Source organism: Protopterus annectens, chromosome 2.part2 (genome assembly GCF_019279795.1).
Source record: "Protopterus annectens isolate FY-2018-M chromosome 2.part2, PAN1.0, whole genome shotgun sequence".
Classification (NCBI taxonomy): domain Eukaryota; kingdom Metazoa; phylum Chordata; order Ceratodontiformes; family Protopteridae; genus Protopterus; species Protopterus annectens.
The window spans coordinates 1144391627-1144407981 of record NC_056730.1 but is presented as its reverse complement, the minus strand read 5'-3'; the positions used below and the strand labels follow the sequence as shown (position 1 = coordinate 1144407981).

At 37.7% G+C, this 16355-nt stretch overlaps 1 protein-coding gene across 7 annotated transcripts in view; it reads left to right on the top strand.

Annotated features, from left to right (window-relative positions):
• GDA (guanine deaminase) overlaps positions 1 to 16355 on the top strand; it is a 1032722-nt gene that overhangs the window by 676522 nt on the left and 339845 nt on the right. The gene's annotated exons all lie outside the window — the stretch shown is intronic.

Genomic DNA, 16355 nt, shown 5'->3' with positions numbered 1-16355 from the left:
TAGGTACCTGGCCATTGGCATGTGAGCAAGATATCTGTTTGTGCTGGAAGAGAAGTGGTCTTTGGCTAGACTCCCCCACCCCAAATTCCTGTGCATAGGGAATGCACTGCTAGAGCCTTTCACAGAGATTGATTTTGTTGTGGGATATAGCCAGTTCCTTTCCCCAACATTGGTGGGTCTTCTTCAACCAATCAGTCTTATTGCTCTCCTCCCACTGCCTTCTCCAGTGCTCAGGTCACTACTCAAACCTGACTCATGAAGGCTGCAGTCAGGGCTTTACCTCTCTGTTTCAAATAGCTGATAAAATGTATTTATTTATTTGACATTTGTTGACTGAGAAAAGTCTAACTGGGCAGAAGTCCATTTCAGTGGAGGCCTAGGGAGAAACGTTCCAAATATATATAAAAAACGAGTTAAGTATACAGTGATAAAGTTCACATAAACAAGAGTTTTCAATAATATAAGACATGAGTTTGCAAGTACAATTAAGTTTCAACATCAAAAAATCCAGAACAACTAATGAAAATAAATTAAACCGAACCAGAGCCACAAAATGATGACAAAACTTTTAATTCAACACATCCACAGTAAGCGCTTTCATCCACTAAGGACGTCTTCAGACTGTATAATTTGTTACAAAAAATACAATCATTAAATACACATGATCTATAATGTCACATGACATTTTTTTTCCTTTTAAGGAAAGCAATGAACTCCTTCCTGTCATTCAAACCAGGTGGATGGCAAGCATTCAATTTTACTTGCCATTCATACTCCTTCCAACTCAATTCTTCTTCTGCATCAAATTTTTTGTCCGTTTCCAAAACTTCATCCAAAACACAAAACTTAAAATTTACTTTGCACTTGTTGTCCTTATAATGCTTACTTAAAGCATTTTATCATCTTGCACACTTACAGCATACTTGTGCTCATACATTCTTTTGTTTAATTCTCTTGTTGTTCGCCCTACATAAAATACAGTACATGAAAAATACAAACAATCAAATACACTACAAATCTTGATTTGCAAGTATATCTGCCTTTTATATTCACCCATGCAGTACCCATTTTAATATCTTTGACCTCAGCCAACAGCAAATCACATAAACTGCACATTAAATATTTGTACATTCCTGGATTGTTGCATTTTAACACTTTACTGCTTAACTGACTGAAATACATTTTTAAGGCTTTTACCTTTTTTTCTGCACAGAGACTGGGGCATCTCCTACCTTTTGACCTACTTCAGTACTGCACTTTAAAAATTTCCAATTGTCTTTTATAATATTTTTATGGTATGAGCATCAACACTGTTAGTAACTTACATAGAAGTTTTGAAATCTTTTATTTCCTTCTTTTTTGCTATTACTACCCCATAATTCCTATTCTTAACAATTTCTCTGTAGCAGAGTTTTACATCATTTGTGGGATACCCTCTGCTGATAAACTTATCACACAGACTCATACATTCCTTACTAAAAGTATGATCTTCATCAATTAGATGGTGTACTCTAGTCATTTGACCTTTGACAATATTTGTTTTGGTCTATTTGGGGTGCATAATGCAAAAAATAATTATTTTGAACCTCCTTCTTATGAACCTTGGTAATATTAAGGTCTAAAAAATTAATAGTCACCCCATCATAGATAGAACTAGATTTAAGAAAAGAACAAACATTATTAAGATAACTCAAGAATTCTTCCAATAATTTAACATCACCCCTCCAAATTAAAAATGCATCATCAATAAAATGCTTAAAAATGCAATATATCTCATATAACTACTTTCAAACACATGACACTTTTCCCATCCATGCATAAAAATATTGGCGTAGCTAGGGGCCATGGTGGCACCCATCGCCACACCATTTACTTGTCTAAACAACTTACCATTAAACTAAAAAAAATTATAATTGAGAATAATGTCTAACATCTCCATAAGGAGACCAACCATATTGGAAGAAAACTTCCTAGAATTCAAAATTTCAAGCCTAACAACCTCCATACCCTCATCATTGGAAATAACGGTATACAATGAATTTACATCAAGGGTGACAAGAATATCATTGTCTTCCACTACAAAATTGCCCAACAGATTCTTGAATTCAAATGAACCTTTTTTATATAAGATGAACCCATGCTGGCAACTACTTGTAAATGCCTATCCACAAAAATAGCCAAGGATTTAGTTTTGCTGCCATTGCTGGCAACAATAGGTTGCATAGGTGGCTTGTCCAAATTTTTATGTATCTTGGGCAGGCCCAAAATATGACTCACTTTAGGAGGATGAACATACAAAAACTTCCTAGTATCATCAGTTATGTGCCCAGTTACAAACCACTCTTCTATTTGGCCATCAATAAAAGAAAAACATTTTTTTACTTCTGCAAAAACTGTATTTTTATAAAAAGACATATCAGATAACATGTTTTCCATTTCAGTAATGTAATTATTCCTATTCAGAATTACCAAAGCATTCCCATTGTCAGCTTTTGTAACCAGAATTGCATCATTATTTAATAAATCATATAATAACTTCCTCTGAGTCCAACTAAGGTTGAAAATGTTGAACTTGTGCTTGTTGTCAAACATCTCAATTATCTGCTGCTCACAAACCATTTGGAACACCTCTAATTCCTTAATTAATGGGGGATTATACACACTAGGCCTATAGAACATCCTAGAATCAACAGCATTGCTAGGGAATAACAGCTTTAAATTAAACTTCCTAACATAATCCCTTAAACAATGAATGGTGCCACACTTATCCACCCTTTTTGAGGGAATGAAATTCCAACCTTTTTTCAATACATTACACATTTCATCTGTCAATACAAGGCTGGATAGATTTACAATTACACAAGCAGTATCAACAGTACCATGGCAATTTATTTGGGAAAGTTTTTCTTTTTCCAGTTCTTTTTGTACTGAAAGTTTTTTCTTGGTGCCGCCACTACTTCTACCAAAGTCCTGCTTGGATTGCCTTGCTGCTGATAAACTTTGACTGGCTGGACATTCCCTTCTCTCTGAAAATCCTAATTAGCATTGCTGTCCATATTGCTGGTAGTTTTGCTGCTAGCTGCTGGATCTGGTACTACAACACCCATTGCAGAATTAGAAGGCTCATTTCTCTGAGCCAAACGCTTGGATTTTCTAATGGCGTTATCTTCTGTTTGGATTCTCTCTGCTGCCTCATTCCTCACATTCTCTGACTTTTGTTTTTGCATATTAGCCACACCCCCTTCTACTCCATCACTGCTGACATCAGTAGACTTATAGTCCGCCTTATCTCTTAAAAACTTCATTTTCCTTTTTTTTAAATTTCAGTAGGATAGGATTGATTAAAACAAGAGTAATTGGACTGTACATTAAGAACAAACAAGTTAAACTGCAAATTGGGTTATAGTTACAGATAGTTAGGTGAAAGGATGATATAGAGGAGAAAGAATAGATTAGGTATAGTATTTAAGGAAATATATGAGGTAAAAGCATAGTATTTATAGGTTAATAATGCGAAAAGAGGATACAGAGAAGACGGTGAAGGTTTTTAAATAGCAGTGGTAGTGGGGTGGTAAATAAGGAAAGTGGGAAGGGGAAGAATAGGCAGAGTAGTGATAGAAGGTGGTAGGGTAGTATAGTTAGTAGAGATGAGGAAAATAGGAGGAGGGCTAGTATCTAAATGGGATATGGGAGGAGAAAGGAAGAAATGGTTACTGGCAGACTAGGCAGGGTTGTGAAGTGCATTAAGGAGATGCTAGGCAGGGTTAAGGCAGGAACAGAGCCAGGTGTTGAGTCTTTCTTTTAGATTGTTTTGAAATTGTAACAGTCTGATATGGATCGGATGTCTAAGGGGAAGCTGTTTCACGCCAAGGCCACTGAACAGCTGTATAGGCTGTAGTCTATAGATCTTTTAGATTTATAGATATTCCCAAGTAGTTGGTCAAAACTCCAGAGGGAGAAGTTAGGGATATAATAAGTGATAATAGATGAGATGGATGGGCAGAAAGTAGGTTTATTTAGTATGAAGTGTGTAAAGGCTAGTTGACAGAGGAGGAGATAGTGAGGTTGTTCAAGCCAGTTTAAGGTTTTTAGAGATAGACAGTGGTGTGAGTTGAAGGGCTGATTGGCAGCAAATCTGGCAAATTTATTATAGCAGAGTTCTATTTTGATTTTAAGGTGGATTTTATGTAGGTTAGAATGGGAGAGGCATAGAGTAGGGTAGGAAGTAGATAGGCGTTAGCAAGAGAGAGTCTGGAGTCATTAGGAATTTTTAGATCTATAGAGTAAGCCAAGTTTCTGGAGATTTTTTTAATGCAGTTTTGGATATGAAGATCATATTTTAGTTGATAATTGATGATAACACCAAGCAGTTTGGTGTGTGGCACTACTTCTATCTTGGTGTTATCATGAGATGTGATAGTAAAGGTTGGTTTGTAATGGGATTTAGATTTTGTGAGAAATAGCAGTAGTTTAGTTTTTTAGGTTGAGTTGAAGTTGGTTGACTTTAAGCCAGCTTTCAATAGAGTTAAAGGATTTTTGGGTGATGGGAGGTGTGAGAGATGTTGGAAGAGCAGGTGATAGTGGAGTCATTGGCATATTGTACAAGTGTGGACTGAGGGCAAGATGAATGGAGATTGTTTATAAAAATGTTAAAGAGAATAGGTCCAAGGATGGAGCCTTGAGGTACTCCAGTGTTAACTGTGAGAAACTGGGAATAGGAAGAGAGACACTTAACCGATTGCTGTTGATTAGACAGATAGTTGGAAAAACAGTTGAGAGTAGGGTTAGAGAATCCAAGAGCAGACATTTTGGAGAGAAGTATAGGGTGGGAGACTGTGTCAAAGGCTTTAGAGAGGTTAAGAAAGAGGGAGGATACCAAGTTATTATTTTCCCTGGCTTTTATGATGGTATCAATGAATGAGAGTAAGGCAGTGACTGTACTATGGTATGGGCAAAATCCATGTTGGGTTGGGGAGGGAAGATGTTTGTGTAAGAGATAGTCTAGAAGTTGTTAGTGTATGCATTTTTTAAGTATTTTTGATTTTGGACAGTATAGCTATAGGTCTATAGTTTGTAAGTTCAGTAGAGTTTCCACCTTGTTTTTTTAGTGCGCTTGTATTGTGTGTGTGTTTCTCGGAACAGTGAATTTTTTCCCAGCTGAGCTTTTGATGTTTTTAGATTTTGTGGTTAGAAGTTCGAGGTTGTTGTATTCAATGATGTGCTGTTTCGTTGAACTGATATAGACCCTGGAAATTGTAAAGTTAAGGTAAGCAAACTAGCAGAAGTTAGGGGGAAGACAGAAAGGGACAGAAGCTGATCTTTACAGAATGCAACATTAAGATAGGGACTATGAACAGCTAGTTAAAAAGAATTAGAAGGGGTAAGAAAGTGAGGTGAAACATAAAAGATTAAAGGTATAGATAGAGAAATGTTTGTAAGTATGACAGGGTTCAGTTATGCAGGAAAAAATGTTGCTACTGAAAGAAATATGAAAGCCATAAATTAAGCAATGGTGCAAGCAGGGAGTGCTTGCAAGAGGTTTATGGGGTTGATAGGTGGTGGAGGGCGGAGCAAATATTCTATATCCTTAGGCAGTGTACATGCTGGGAGCAGTTAAAACATAAGAATATAAGCAATAAAAATTGCAAGAACACCAGTACGCTATTAAAAATTACTCTGCCGTACTATAGCTGCGTTTGGTGAAGGGGTCCTGGAACTCAGATAGCTGGAAGGGAGCAGTCCTTCAGGCAGTGTAATTTTGGCTAGTGCAGTCTATATTAGATAGTGGGCTGGATGGAGGCAAGTAGAAAATAAAAGGAGAGAGACCGTTAAAAGGGAGAAAGGGAAAGACAAGGAAAAATGGATAACAAAATGGCAATAACAGATTAGAAATAACTTTAGTTATTTTGGCAAATAAAACAAAACTAAACAAAAATACAGTAGCAGTGTTATCTGATTTTGCTTTAAACATACACAGCAGGGGTTCAGTGCATAATGGTATGTTAAAACCAATACATAAACACAGTTATTTCCTAAAGAGGAGTTAGCTAAGCAAGGTTTTGCTTTGTGAGTAAAAAAAAATAATAGGTAATATCGAAAATCTGGATGGTCCTTAAATTTTGCTATCAACAGCTTTTGCAAGTGAAACTATGTATGAGTGATAGTTGAGAGCAGCTAAGTCCCGCACAACTACTGGTTGAAAATAAGTTCAGGGGAATTATTAAGGGGGAGGGAGAATTAACAGCAATATATTAAAGTATTGTGACTATAGCTACAAAATAAGTAATAATTAGGGATGGGAAAGCATAAGTATAACTGAGAGCTATGCTAAAGTGAGCAGTAGAACAAGGATTCACAGGTATAATGCAGTCTAAAGTGCCTGTGATCCGTATAAGGAAGTCAATAAGGGAAGGAATTCCTTGGGTAGCCAGGAATCAAGCAACCAGAATTGTCACTAAGCTGCCACAGTGAAAATATTAAGCAAAGGATTAGGAAATACCTTGGTTAGCTACAGTGCAAAAACTTAAGCAAAGTTTTAGGGAATACCTTGGTTAGCCAAGAAACAATCAATCAGGGTGGTCGCTAAGCAGAAACAGTTAAGCAGAATAAGAAGGAAGACCATATAGCCTTAATAATTACACCCAAAGTAATCTCATTACTGTGAGCTGTGTTAGTGGAACAGGCTAACAAATAGAAGAAGCAGTCAACTAGCATCAGTTACAGAGATTATATTGCATGAAGCAACATCAGCTATTGTCAAGAACTATTACAGAAAAAATAAAACACAGAAACATATGCTGAATACAGCATTGCTAAGGGATGTCGTAAGCATAGTAAAAACAAGCAGCAACAGCATTAGCAGGTAAGAGTAAAATATTTTGACAAAAATTGCATTTGCTTACATAATTGCTCAATCAAGCATGCACATTGCCATTGGTGCTGAGAGACCTAACACGCAGAGGGGATGGCTACAAGCAAAGATGACATTCCCTTATGCCGAGGGATTTTGTAGGGTGCAAAGGATCATGGAAAGACTGGGGTTGGATTACAGAACAATCACAGTCTCCAATGAAATAAAATAATTTTCTAGACATTTTTAATTTTCTAGTGATAACAGATGCAAAATATTTTCTTTCTGAAGATTGGCCGCCTGTTGCCTTCTATACATATTTACCAACCCCTTAAAATATTCATAGTTGCAACTTCATCTTATTTGTTACATATTACACTATGAAATGTTTAATCTCATCTCTATTACAACTAGTTAATGACATTTTCTGAAATAAGACACATTTCTTAAACTACTGTTATTGCAAAGGATAGCAGTGTATATAGTTTTATTTTTTTAATTGTAGCTAGATGGTGTGGGGAAAAGCTATAGGTCTCCTACCGAGGGACATCCGTACAGACTGTGTGGCCATGATACAAATGTCTGCTACTACGTAGTTGTGCAGAAGGACAAATGTTTCTGACTTTATATTATTCTAAATTATTTTGTGGACATGGTGTCACTAGTGACTGTGGCTTCTGTTTTGTTTGCCTCTGACCATACAGCCCACATGGAATGTTTTGAAAGCATTTTCAAAAACTACAGAAATGCATAATAAAGAACTTTATTAATGTAGTTCTTAACATTATGATTGTATCATCAGCCATGAAACTAGATTTTTTTGGTCAGCTGAAAACAGGTCTTTATCTTTTTTTCTTGCCAGCATCTGATTACTCCCTCCTATCGCATGTCTGAGCATCTCAAATTCAGCTTCTTCCTTGTTAATAAACATAATTATATATCTAACTATGTTGACATATCTAGCTATTTATATAGATAGATATAGATACAGATATGTTTATACAGGATTACTGACAACAGGATTTCACTTAGTACAATGCAACATTTCTGCAGATAAGTACAAGCTTGCCATTGAATAATAGTCATTGGTGAATAACCTTTGGTAACAAAATACTGACATAGCAGAGATCTGTTGTGCCATGGCAATGCTGCTGTATAGTGGCGAAGAGCATTGTGACAGAAGTAGTAACTTCAGAAATATACAAAAGCATCATTAATAAGCTCACTAGAGCATACAATTTATTGCCAGGCTTTGAAATCAAAGTATCTGCCAAACCTACCACTGCACAACCACTGAAATGATAAGGTAACGTTTACTGATGGGAAACTAGCATACCTCTTCTCCACTTAATGTTAATTAAGTGGTCTTTGAAACTGGCATTCGTATCTAAGACCTGATATGTCAGGTCCTTATGAGCTTTCACAACATGAGTTAAGAGTTCTTGTCTCTCTCATAAATGGAACTAAGTCACTTTACACGTGAGAAACGCTCAGTACTCTGTAGTCTTTAGAAAGACCTTGTAGATATAGTGAAAATACCAAACTCTGTCGCTATACAAAAGTTAATATAGAATGTAACATTTCATAATTTCTCTAACACTGTTTCTTAAATCGAACATGTGCCACCTTTTAAAGTTCTTGCTGTCTTAAGTGTTCTACTTCTGCCATCAGCCCCTCAAACAGATTTTGTGTAATGGAAGAAAAAGGAACGCTTTTGCTTTCTACCCTTGTTTAAAATCTGTTAAGCACATATTTCTTTGTGACATGTTACTGGTCTACAGTATGTTTTCTGCCTCTTTAAGGGAGACCAGTATAAAAGAGCTGAGACTAAACAGCGTTACTAACTGTAGAAGCTCATTGTTCCTGTTTGTACCACACTATTGTCAGCTGGTATAAAGGGTTATTTCACTGCACAGAAGATTACGGCTACAAACTGCTAACAAGCTGATTCCTGTAGTCCAGAATTTTATTCTCACTGCTTCAATTTGTCTGTTATATGAATTTGAGCAAGTCAGTTAACTGGACAGCATTGCCAGGTTGCCTGAGAAAATAGACATTTGGCCACTGAATTAATTAATACAATTACATATTACTGCTAGCATATAACATCTACATGCAATGGTCTACTACAGCAGATACCTGAAATACTCAAGGTACTGACAACACACAGGAATTACCTTTAGTTTTTGCTAAGCTACATGGAATCTGGTTTTATGGAATTCATAGTATGTATTGTTGACTGACTTTATGTAGTTTACTTGTTATTGTTTGTTAAGTGAAACTAAAATGTTGCTTCTGAAACATTTATCTCAATGTCCTCTCTTTAAAAAGGGACACTTTCCAGCAGGGGTAGCCCAGTCAACATATTTTAAATAATATATAAATGTATCTGCACAACACTTGCTTTAAGTATGTTGTCTTTCCAGACATGATGACATAATTTCTTACCTTCATAGACAGGAGTAAAATAATACACATGGGCATTTCTGCCTTCCAGCAAACAGCACAGTACTACATATCACCTCGGGACCAGTTTTTCCTGAATGATGAAGGTACTGCAGAACAGAAATGAAAGAAAAGTTATGTTTAGGACAAATACATAAAATATGAGTGGAAATTGTGCATTCAGCTGCAAAACTATGTATCGTGATAACCATGATATTAAAACATTAATTAATATGTAAGCATTAAAACATGACAAAGTGTTGGTTGTTTGACTACTTGCCTGGTTTCATGATAAGGCCTGACGCCAAATTTTGAGTCCCCTTCTGCACTCATAAGATCAATCAATATCCTCAGGTTTCTGACTACATTTACAAAAATGGATATTTTTGTCTTATTGATATGTAAAATTATTTGTAGGATATTTTCTCTTTCATGCTTGTGATAAAAGTTTGAAAGCTATGATCTGATGTAACAACTTTAAACTTCCTTATAACTAGGACTATCCTGGCAGAACATAGCTAACCTGGCACCTAAAATTCTCCCAGCTGGTCTTAGCCCTTCTTTTACTCATAATCCTATGTAACTATCACCTCCACTCTGGATTTCTTTAGCCATTAGTGAAAGTCAGATGGCAATGAACAATAGCTCCAGACTACTGATCCAATGTCTCTATTTTTGGAAATTGAAAACTGTTTTCCTTTTGTGGTTGTAAGTTGTTTCCTTCAAAATTTAAGCTAGGTCATTCCATTCTGTTCATTTTCTTCATTTCTTATATTTATTTCATGCTTAACTGTAGTACACGCTTTCCATACCCTCTAAGCTTACCATCATTCTTTGCTTTAAAAGTGATGATTATGAAAAGAAATTTGCAGTCCTTCAGAAAATGCAACACTAAGAGTGTGTAAGATGTTTAAGAGAGCAGTTCTTGGAGGAGTAAGTCATCTGTCTTGCTGTTCAATGCTCCACACTTAATGCAAACATATTTTGGAATTAGAGATACTACAGTACCCTAATACTGTTATGCAACCTCACCTCCTACAATACACAACTTAGACCTCTTCACCCATCACCAACCTCCATCTAACCTTTAACTATCCAACAACTCCCTCATTCATTTTCTTAGACCTCTCGCACCCCTCCAAAAACTCCCCATCTCCTTAAATTTAAAATCCCCCCAGCTGTCCAAGCTTCCTTAAAGCCAAGGTGAAATGTTATCTCCTTCTCTACCCCTCCTCTCAGTTTCATCCCTCCCATGCTACCCTGCTCCTATCTGGTGACATCCATCCCAATCCTGGTCCAAACTTCCTTTCCTCTTCTAACCCTCTAACCTGTCACCTCACTCCAGATCATACTATCATCCCTCAAAACACCTCTCTCTGTAATTCATGAACATCAGAGGTATAGTGAAAAAAAACAATGAATTCCATCCCTTGACATCTCATCACACTCCTGACATCATAACTCTCTGTGAAACCTGCCTGAAACCTCATATTCCAGACAAAGACTTTCTACCCTCTGGATATACCATCTTATGACACAACAGAACCCACAGAAAAGATGGTGGGGAGTGGGCTATCATGTTCTCTAATCACCTCTCTGTGACCAATCTATCTGTCTGTCTGTCTATCTATCTATCTATCTATCTATCTATCTATCTATCTATCTATCTATCTATCTATCCCAACCCCCTCTGCCTCTCAAGCCAAGCTGCTTATCACTAACTGTAAAATAAATACCTATAACAAAATTACCATACCCATAATCTACATACTCCCTGGCAACAACAACACTGTACTTGAAAGCATCCTATTGTGGCTCTCACTTTAAATATCTAATGAAACTATAGTCTTGAGAGATGTCAACATTAATTGGCTATCCCTATCCTTCTCCCAACTAATATCCGCTCCTATATTTACTTTTAAAGCAACTAATCATGCCTCCCTTCTTGACTGGATACTACTCTCTCACCCCCTTAAATATCACTTCCCTGAGACACTACAAGATGCTCTCAGCAATCACTACCCAGTCAAAGTCCGTAGATTATCCCATTATTATAGTAGACCTCATACGTTCATAGCTTGTCACAAACTAACCAACTTTGACACCATTAAACTTAACTATCTCTCAGCTATTAACTGGGCTTTTTTCAGTGAGCTACCCTTTGATGATACTGTAACTGAATTCAACTCTATATTACTTAACATACTACACTCTCTAGCCTCAATAAGAACTGTTAGAGTAAAATCAATCATATCTCCTTGGTTAACGCAGGCCACCCATTCACTAATGCTAAAAATGGGACAAAGCTTGGAATCTTTGGACCAAAAATAAACTTCCCTCCTACCTTCAACAATATAAAGAACTTCACCGTCTTACTAAAAAATCCACCTATAAAGACAAAATAAACTTCTACAACAACTCCACATCCACGCAAATAACCACTTCAAAGAAGTTCTGGCGTACCACCAACCATATTCTTCACCCTGGCAACCCCAACCCTGCCCTAATAACTCCCCTCTAAACCTACCAACTTTAACTTCTATTTCACTGACACCATTAGCAAATTAAGTATCCAAACTAACTCCTACCCTAACACCAAACTTACCTCCAACCCTCCTGCACCCAGTAACCCCTCTCTCACCTTTTCTCTTAAAACCATATCTACTAACTACATCAAAACCCTGCTCCTAAAGCTTAAACCTTGCTCCCCCTCCATTGATGGCCTACCCCCTGTCTTTCTCCAGAAAGTTGCCAACTCACTTGCCCTCCCCATCTCTATTCTTATCAACCACTCCATTACTGAATCTAAAGTACCTGCAATCTGGAAACAATTCTACGCTTTACCCACCCACAAGGGAGGTAACTCCTCTAAACTTGCCGACTTCAGGCCAATTGCTATCCTATCACCTCTTTTCAGAATTCTGGAGAAATGCATACACAGTCAAATCCTTCACTTCCTCCTACAAGAAAATCTACTTACCCCTATTCAACATGGCTTCCATCCCAAACATAGCACCTCCACTGCCCACAGTTCTTTTGTGAACACCATATACCAAGCTAGAGACCAAAACAAACTGGTATCATGCCTATTCCTTGATCTCTCTATGGCTTTTGATACCGTGCCCCATCCCTTTCTTTTAAACAAACTCTCTGAACTTAACCTATCCACCTCCACTCTTTCCTGGTTCTCTAGCTACCTCAGTAAATGACTTCAATCTGTTAAATGCCTTTCTGCAATCTCTCCTGCTTTACCTGCAAAAATGAGCATTCTTCAAGGATTTATCCTTGGCCCATTATTGTTTAATATCCTTACTGATTTATTGTCTACTTCCTGCCCACAGTCATTACTCATCCAATACACAGATTACTCTATAGTTTTCACTATAGCAGACACCCTTAATGACTTAAGTACTAGGACCTGGAATGCCTTCTTAGCTATTGAAAATGGGCTCAGCAGCAACCAGCTAATACTAAACCCCAAAAAGACTAAACTCCTGCTTTTTAAACCCAAATCCATGAATCATCTTAAATCCTCCTTTCCAATCTCATCTTACAATAACATACCTATCATTGTGGAATCACATACCAAGCTACTAGGGCCATCATTGATGACCATCTTAAATTTGACCAGCATGTCCTTAATAACATTAAGAAAACCCACCAAAAGTTTGGACTCCTTTACAGGATCAAAACATTCTTATCTAATAATGCTAAAATTACCCTATCCCATGCCTATCTTCTCCTCAGTCTACTTTATGGCTCACTGATTCTTATCAACTTTCAAACTACTCTTCAAACAAAACTAGAATCTACCTACAACAAAGTTGCTAAATTCACCACAGACCACTCCTACCAGTCACATCACTGTCTTGCTCTTAAAAAGTTAAACTGGCTAGAGCTTCCTCACCAACTACTTCTGTTTCAGCTTCAGATAGTACACTCCATCTGGTATTTGCCCTCTTTCTGTTCCAGCATTACTAATCTGGTCTCCCCCTACACTCCACTAAGGACCCTTCATAGCTCTGAAAAAAACATTCTTTCAATCTGCAAGCCCAAACTAAACTAGGACAAAACCTTTACAGCTACTCCCTAGCACAATCATGGAATGAACTTCCACTTGATATCCATGACATCAATCACCGACATCAATTCAAAATAGCTACTAAAACCTAATTGAGCAATACATGGATCTGACAATGTAACCACTCACTTTGAAAGACCTACCCCTACTATCCTCTTCTCTCTCATCTTATTCCCCTTTCCTTTTCTTATTCCTACTTCTTCAACATCATATTGCCTTAGGCTTATCTAGATCAGGTTTAATACCCACCAGAACATTGAGATCTATTGATGTGACCTATGTACTTACCACCTAACATGGTTGTATGGCCTTTGTTGTCAGAATGTAATTACAATTACTTACTGTAATTCAATTGTTACCTGTTATTATCTTTTATTGTTATTTGTAGTTAGTATTGTTACTGTATAGGTCATACTCAACTATGGAGCTTTTCTCCCAGGGCCTCCGCTGAAAAAGGGCTCTCGCTCAGTCAGACTAACCCGGTCAACAAATGTCAAATAAATAAACTACAGGCTATTGCTGATTCTGAGCCTTCTGTTAGTTCATTCTCCTCCACTTCCAAGTAGTCAGGCAAGAGTAAATTTGATAGTGAAAGGAATTTGGTGAATAGTGCTAAAAATCATAACTTTGTTGAGATAATTAAACATTTTTCCAGATTTTCTGTTTGTTTGGTCTGTGCCTGCCAAGGCAAAACATACCAAAAGTGTAGTCCATCTGAAAATAACTATCATCCCTGGTTGAAAGTGCAGCCTCTGTTGTTTCTTTTCTTTCTAAGTCTGCACTCTATACCCTCAACTCCTTAGGGTGAGTAGCTTATATTTCAGTTTTGGGACCTTGCTGGTTCCGGTCCCAACATTGCAGACTTTTCTCCATGAGCCTCTTCTCCTGATATCTCTAGCACTGGCACAGGGACTCACCTAGTCTGCTGTTGCAGCTGTTCACCTTCCTCTTATACCTTATAGCAGGATGAAGTCACTGAAGGTCTTCAAAGGATGTGATTAAGATGTTGAGATATAGGTCTTCCCCCTACTCAGATGTCTCCCCTTTGAGACCTTGGGCAAGGCCAAGTGCAAGAAGAAGCACTTGAACATACCTGAAAAGGTGTCCCACATCAGACATAGAGGAAGATTTGGAGGCCAGTTCTCTCACCCACAGCCCTGGTGACCCAACCCCCTCTGACTCTAATGGTATCCTTGTAGAGTATTTCACTACCAAAGGCCATCTTCTTGGGTGGTTCATTCAGCTGATGACATGGTTCAGGTGATTAAGAATAACACTTGAAAGAACCCTGATGTGGTCATTCCAGTCATGAAGAGACCAAATCGAATACTCTGGTGGCCCAAGCACTGCTCTGGTAGGTCACAGAACCCATTTGTGGATTCCACCATTGTTATGGCTGTGATAGAAAAGGCCCCTGAACTGAAGGTCAAAAATCTCCATACTCCAAAGTGTCATGTGTGATGGACAAGTTTGCGAAGTGTTTTTTTTTTTTTACTTTGAGGGCATTAAACTGTGAGGTTCATATGCTGAGGTTCCAGAGAGAGACATCAGTTAAGAGAACTCAGAATCCAGAAAGATTGCTTGACTTTGACCTTTAAACCTGACTACAGTCGAAGTTGTCTGTGCTTTATTGCATTAACTAACTAGACCGTGTGCATAGTTCACAGCACTCTGGATGATTTAGCACTAGTGGCAGGTTCTAGCCGCATCTATTTATTCACTTAATTTATTTATTTACATCTGTTGACTGGGATAGTCTAGTTGGGCAAAAGCCCCTTTTCAGCAGAGTCCAAGGGGAAAACAAATCTCAGTAGAATAATCAAATTACAAATAAATGCAAAGTTTGAAAAAAAGGTTAAAAGAAAAGAATTAGTAGCAAAGAACTAATATAAAAATATCATATGTATAAAAATATATACGTGAGCTAATGAAAACAGAAAGTAGTATGTGTTATACTAATATCAATACAGTTTTATTTAGGATAATAGCAACTGTGAAAGCAATATATAAATGCATACATGTGGTATGCAACAGGTCCTGAGTACCTGGTATTTAGAGATATTAGGAAGGAGTATAGAGTAAGCTGGAATTTAAGAGGATGTATATGAGAGGAAATATATGAGAGATATTCCTTATCATTCTGCATTATGAAGGTTAGTGTTTGTAAGTCAGGTGCTGCAAATGTATATCTACTTTGGGAAAAGTTTTAAGTTTATGTAGAAAGAGTGGTTAAGTTGGATTCTTATGGCTATTCACTATGCCTGGCTTCAGCTCTCTGACTTTGCTGATAATACTGGGACGACATGATCGACAGACCACGATGCTTTGCCAGAGATGGTCTGCACCTGTCGCTCCTGGAATTCAGGTTACTGGCTAAGGCTCTTGCCACCCATATAGTAGCTTTTTTAGGCAAAGTTCAAAGGACAAAACCACCATCGTAACAAGCATGCAAAATCTGAAGATAATGCTACTCAATGCTAGAAGTCTAAACCTCAAAATGCACTCTCTCGAGGCACTCCTAAAAATGGAGAACATCGATATCTGTACAGTAACTGAGACCTGGTTCAAGGCTCCAGAGAGCACCCCTGCAATACCAGGCTACAACTCTTACTACACTTTTCGGCCACCAAACCAGGATCAAAACACTAAAGGTGGAGGAGTGTCCATATTCACCAAGGATATTCACACCACCAGGTTAGTTATAGCCTTTGGGAAAAAAACATGTACCTGTGAATTACCACATAGGTGGCAGTACACTAAACACCAAAAGTGTGATAAGAGACTTAGGGACACAGGTGGACAGAGGTCTCACCTTCAGTAACCACATCGCCACAACAGTCAGGAAATCCTTCTATGTGGCACACCTCATCACTAAAGGCTTTTCATCGAGAAAAAAGGAGGTCATTGTCCCACTGTACTCATCCCTTATTAGACCCATTATAGAATGCAATGCCCCACTTGGTATGTACCTCTCAAGAC